At 36.7% G+C, this 6,603-nt stretch overlaps 1 non-coding gene across 1 annotated transcript; it reads right to left on the bottom strand.

The window, feature by feature from the left end:
• Positions 1-202: 202 nt before the first annotated feature.
• Positions 203-309, bottom strand: LOC114111077 (U6 spliceosomal RNA). The gene has a single exon (XR_003587205.2). It is a non-coding gene; the product is annotated as a U6 spliceosomal RNA (small nuclear RNA).
• Between the last annotated feature and the right edge of the window lie 6,294 nt (positions 310-6,603).

Genomic DNA, 6,603 nt, shown 5'->3' with positions numbered 1-6,603 from the left:
TGGGTCATTTATTTTTCTGGAGTTGAGCTGCAGGAGTTGCTTGTATATTTTTGAGATTAGTTGTTTGTCAGTTGCTTCATTTGCTATTGTTTTCTCCCATTCAGAAGGCTGTCTTTTCACCTTGCTCTTAGTTTCCTTTGTGGTGCAGAAACTTTTAATTTTAATTAGGTCCCATTTGTTTATTTTTGCTTTTATTTCCAATAAAAATATGGAACACTTCATGAATTTGCGTATCATCTTTGTGCAGGGGCCATGCTAATCTTCTCCGTATCATTTCAGTTGTAGTATATGTGCTGCTGAAGTGAACACCAAAGATTGTTTTTTGTTGTTTCTGTTTGGTTTTCTTATTTATTTTAAACAGAGACACAGTCATACAATGGTATATTACTATGCAGCTATAAAGCATAAGAGGAAGTGTAATGATACAAAAATTTTTCCAAGGTACATCATTAAGTTAAAAAAGCACTAGGTTACCTTCAGATAACAAAGGGCTAAAATTAAGAATATATATTTGTCTGAATTGAATATGCATTTTAAAAATCTCTGAAAAAGTATACTCAACAAGCTGAGGTAGTTAACTCTGGGAGATGATAACAAGCTTTTCAGTGAATTTTTAATACCATTTGATTTGAAAATCATGATAATTTTTGTCTATATTAAGTAAAAAAAATTTAAAATCATTAGATATAATGTGAATTATGTTTATCTGCCATCTTCTCTTTAAAGTTGGGAAAAAACTGTGATGTGCCACAGAAAAATAATAATACCACAAGTACTTTCTTTCTATAAAAAAGTCAAGTTAATTTCCACATGCAGGGTATAATCATGTTAGCAGGCATGATTCACATGGTTATTTCAGGTGCATAATCTTCCTTTGTTATTAATTAATCATATATTCAAGTATCAAAAGGGATGACAATGTCTAAAGAAAGGATATATTTATTCATGTCCTGTTTAAAAATTTCTTTATAATAGACTTCAGGCCAAGACTGCCTGAAGCATGAACTTCAAAAGCATGAAGGTGTGAACCTAGCTCCTTAATGAACTTGAAGAATGTACAAATTCACGCCTGCTGTTCTCAAACCTTGGCTCTTAAGCAGAAAATAAGAATCATTCTCTGATCAGGTCAACCATAGGAGGATCTCCGGCTTAGCTCATAGAGAATCACACAGCAAAACTTAAAATCATTGTGAGTATTGGAAGAACAGAATCAAACATATTGTGTTCTGGAAAACTGCAGACTTGCTCTGTTTTCACCTCTGCAACTCATTCTTTGGGAGAGCGAGTATAAACAGACAAGGACTTATTTTACAATGAAAACATGATTCAAGGCAATTCAATCTTCAAGTTTCCTTCTACTACCTATCTCATAAATATACTTCAGTTCCTCCTGGTTTCTAAGGCACTAATTAGCTTATGATACTTGATATTTGTAAGTCCACTCATTTCATCTACAAGAACCAGAACAATAGCAATGTCACTAAAGTTGTCAGTCTTCTCTATATGGAGATTTACAGTAGTCTTCTGGTAGTAGAATTTGCCAAGATTTTGTAGAGAGTTTGGATATCTATAGTATGTGGTCATTTGTAATATGTATAATAATAATACATACTCCAGAGGACTATTGGAATATTAAGTGAGAAAAAACTTGAAAAGTGTTTGGCATGAATTGAGTCGTTCACTTATTTCCAGACTAGTGAACAGAATCAATTTACTTAGCCATAATTAAATGAACCCAATCCTCCCATTTTCTACATAGCAATAAGTCATTAATTAAGAATATGGAGAATTCTGAGCAGGATTTATTAACCAGTGATCTGACATTTATGAAAACTTGCATATTCTTTGCATTTTCATGAGAATTTATAGTAATACATGTTTGCCAAATGATTTTGGATAGTTATTTTTAGTCTGGACAAAAGCACTATTAATCCTACAAATGAGAAGCAGTAGTATGAAAAAATCAATTTGAATGCAGCATATTTAGCCCCAGAGAGCTCAATTACATATCATCATATTAACTATGTAGGCAGGAAAGAGCAGAAAACATCCTCATTTCTAATGGTAGCACTGAAAGTAAACCTTCAAAAAATAAAAGAAAATATATATTATCAGCCTATTTAATGGCTGATATTAGAAAAGGAGACTTTGCTCTGTGTTCATTCAGTCAACATTCATCAAACAAATAACACGTATTGAATGCTCCCATGTGCCATGTGCAATGCAGAGTGTGTAGAATGCAGTGTTGAACAGGAAGGAGGAGCGCCAAGACTGCCAGTGACTATCAAGGGTCACACTTGGCTTCTGCCTAATCCAAAATAGAATCCGCCAAGGGACTTTGGGTCAAGCATCTGGCTTCTGCTAACTTTTCTAGAGGAAGCATAGCTATAATTTGTCTGTGTAGCAGCTTATAGTTAAGGTCGAAGTTCAACTGTGAATTAAGACATGGCAAAAGCTAACCCGTTTTTCTGGTCATTGGGCCCTAGTTTTCTGCATCCGTATGGTGACTGTCAGCTTGGGGTGTCAACAAAATACCATGGACTGAGTGACTTAAACGTTTATTCCTCATAGTTCTGGAGACTGGAAGTTTGAGATCAAGTTGCAGTGGTGTTGGTGTCTGGTGAGAACTCTCCTTACTGATACAAATGGCTTTTCCACCACGTGTGAAGGAAATGGAGGGAGAGCGAGAGAGAAAGGAGCAAGCTCTCTGATGTTTCCTCCAATAAGATCACTCGTCACATAAAGCAGTCCTCATTCTCATGGCTTCATCTAAACCTAAGTTCTCCCAAAGGTCCACCTCAAATGCCATCATCTTTGGGGTTACAGCATCAACATATGAATTTGGGGGGACAAAATTCAGTCTACAGCAGTGAATTAGAACAAGAAGCAGTAGGTAGCTTCCACAGCCAGAAGGTTAGACCTATGATACTGAAAAAATACTAACCCACATGCTCATTTTTTTTTTTTTTTGTCAGTGAAAGGGAAAATACTTTCTGTGTAGGCTGTGGTGAGAATAGGTAATATATGCAAAGACTATTAACTATCCCACAATACTCATTTAAAAAGATTCTTACTATAATTGATATTCTTGATAAGTTATATCCTTAAACAGTTAGCCAAGTGCTTCTTAAGACCATAGTAAAGTCTCATTCCATTTAGCAATATAATATATTGCAATACCAAAGATCTGTCCTAGAACTTTTATTATCACTATCAGTGTTAAACTATAGTTTTCAAGAGGTTAGAAAAATTTGTATTCTCATACAAACATAAAATGAGCATGTGTCAAATATAGTATTTAACTAGTTAGTAAAGGTATAGGGGGGAATAAGTCTATAAATTAATCTCTGTTCCTACCAAACTATAAGACAGCTTGCTCAAGATATGGTCAAGCCCAGCACCACACTGATTATTTTGATACATAAAATAATCATTATTTCCAAATTTTAGATGATTTTTTCTGACAGTGTCCCCTTGAGGATTATAAATAATCTCAAAATAACATTCATGATCACAAAGTAGATAGTCTCATGAAATTCAGTCTGATTATTTACATAGATCCAACAGGAATGTTAAGAAGCATTTGACCTCCATGAATTTATTCTGCCAATCTAGAGCTGCACAGAACTGAACAGCTGCCAATGCAAAATCATTGACTTCTGTCTTGGGATTTTCATAAGGAATCTTGTATTGAATTTTTAGAAGCCTCTATTATTTGCCCTCTATCCTGAGACTTAAAAAAAAAATACCAGGATACTCTATTCACCAGAGTTTATCTACAGTGCCTATAAATTTGGGTGGCATCTCTTTTTGAGGCCCTCAAAATTTGCTAAAGAGTGGTCTGCCAAGAAGTGTCCTTCTGTCACCCATAAGATCAGAATTCTCTAATCCATGTACCAAACCAGTTTTCTTAGGGCTGTATATACACATTGGCCTCTCATATAAGATTGATCCTTGTTCTTTATCAGCCAGCCTGTTATATTTGATTAAATGAGATTTACACCACCCTTATGGCAGAAAGTGAAGACGAACTAAAGAGCCTCTTGATGAAAGTGAAAGAGAAGAGTAAAAAAGTTGGCTTAAAGCTCAACACTCAGAAAACTAAGATCATGGCATCTGGTCCTATCACTCCATTGCAAATAGATGGGGAAACAGTGGAAACAGTGGCTGACTTTATTTTTGGGGGCTCCAAAATCACTGCAGATGGTGATGGCAGCCATGAAATTAAAAGACACTTAGTCCTTGGAAAGAAAGTTATGACCAACTTTGACAGCATATTAAAAAGCAGAGACATTTCTTTGCCAACAAAGGTCCATCTAGTCAAGGCTATGGTTTTTCCAGTAGTGATGTATGGATGTGAGAGTTGGACTCTAAAGAAAGCTGAGCACAAAAGAATTGATGCTTTTGAACTGGTTGGAGAAGACTCTTGAGAGTCCCTTGAACTGCAAGGATACCCAACCAGTCCATCCTAAAGGAGATCCGCCCTGGGTGTTAATTGGAAGGACTGATGTTAAGGCTGAAACTCCAATACTTTGGCCACCTGATGCGAAGAGCTGACTCGTTGGAAAAGACCCTGATGCTGGCAAAGATCGAGGGCAGGAGGAGAGGGGGACGACAGAGGATGAGATGGTTGGATGGCATCACCGACTCAATGGACATGAGTTTGGGTAGACTCCAGGAGTTGGTGATGGACAGGGAGGCCTGGAGTGCTGCAGTCCATGGGGTCACAAAGAGTCGGACACGACTGAGCGACTGAACTGAACTGTCAAATATGGCTCTCCAGGTGCAGTCTTGGTTGCATAATTGATTTGTTCAATCATATACTGGTAGAAACGAGGATAAGTTCTCATTGATTATATAAACTTTATTGTTATGAAAAATAAGACTCAAAAAAAGATTTGTTGCTAAAATATGAGGGATTAGTGAGAATTAAATAGTATTTTTAAATGTTTCATTTCAGTCTGTAAAATTTCAGTCTACTAAATGGGTTGTGTATGCTTAGTCACTTATGTCTGATTCTGTAACCCCATGGACCATAGCCTGCCAGGTTCCTCTGTCCACCAGATTTTCCCAGGCAAGAATACTGGAGAGGGTTGCCATGCCCTCCTCCAGGGGATCTTCCCAACCCAGGTATTGAACTCTCATCCCCTGTGTCTCCTGCATCTGCAGGCAGATTCTTTACCACTAAGCCACCAGGGAAACCCAGTAAATGGGTTAGCAATTGCTTAAATTGAGAGAAAAAGAACTTCCTTATATAGTCATTAAAAAGTAGTATATTAAAAGTAATGTCAACAATGATCCAAATAGACTGCAATTAAATTTCCTTCTTCAGTCCTGTTATAGATCTAGAACTTGTGTCAGTAGTCAGCTTTTGGAACTGGAAAAAAAGTCCTGAAGATGCTGACTCAGTACACTGGTGCAGTCTGAAACTGTCTAACTGAAGTCAACTAGGAGGCCTTTACCCTACATTTTATTTTTCAAAGTATCAGTTGTTCCATGTACCTGGAACAGTACTTTCTGCAAGACTCTGAGACTGTCTATATGTGTTGAAGATATAAATTGTATACTGATGTGAGAATCCCAGAATTTATTCAGGTAGGAGAAGGCAATGACAACCCACTCCAGTACTCTTGCCTGGAAAATCCCATGGGAGGAGCTTGGTAGGCTGCAGTCCATGCGGTCGCTAAGAGTCAGACATGACTGAGCAGCTTCACTTTCACTTTTCACTTTCATGCATTGGAGAAGGAAATGGCAACCCACTCCAGTGTTCTTGCCTGGAGAATCCCAGGGACGGGGGAGCCTGGTGGGCTGCCATCTGTGGGGTCAAACGACTGAAGCGACTTAGCAGCAGCAGCTTGTACAGCAGGATCTTTAAGCCAGTATCAGAGGGATGCAAAAACCTATTTGATAATGAGACTGAGTGGTTGCAATTATTTTAGTCCCAAGGCCAATAATATCAGAATGGAGGAAAGTACAATTTTCTATTGATAGTACAATACTATCTCCCAGGAAGTTAGTTGATATTTTCCTTCAAGATGAAAGCATATTATAGATTATGAAACCATTGAAAAATCTCCAGAGCCTTCCCACAAACTGTAAATTTTGTGAAATATCCCTATGAATAGCATGCTTTCTGTACATACTTAACCTGGGAAAGATTAGTCATCTTTTCTAATTCTTCCCAGTCAACAATTACAATAGTATTAATCTAAACAAGTAATATGAGACAAATTAAACAAACCTATTTTTATAAGGCACAGTAACAAACTTCTGCAAATTTCCAGGGACTTTTGAGAAAATTCAAACATAATTTCAGATGTGAAAAATTTCCTGAGATTCTTTTCTGTTTTGTTTTTTTTTTTAATTAGAATCTAGTTTTGAGAAGGAAAAATCTATGGAGATGTGGTTGTTTGATTAAGACAAATTAGAAGTGGTTAAAATGAGTGAAAGTGGTCAAAAAGTACAAACTCCTAGTTATAAGATAAATAAGTCAAGGGGATACCATGGACTGCACATGACTATAATTAATAATACTCTATCATATTTGAAAGCTGCTAACAGTAAAAAAATTCTCATCACAAGGAAAAGCATTTGTAACTGTAT

The sequence above is a fragment of the Ovis aries genome, chromosome 1, assembly GCF_016772045.2.
Source record: "Ovis aries strain OAR_USU_Benz2616 breed Rambouillet chromosome 1, ARS-UI_Ramb_v3.0, whole genome shotgun sequence".
NCBI classification, from domain to species: Eukaryota; Metazoa; Chordata; class Mammalia; order Artiodactyla; family Bovidae; genus Ovis; species Ovis aries.
This window is presented reverse-complemented; position numbering and strand designations above follow the sequence as displayed.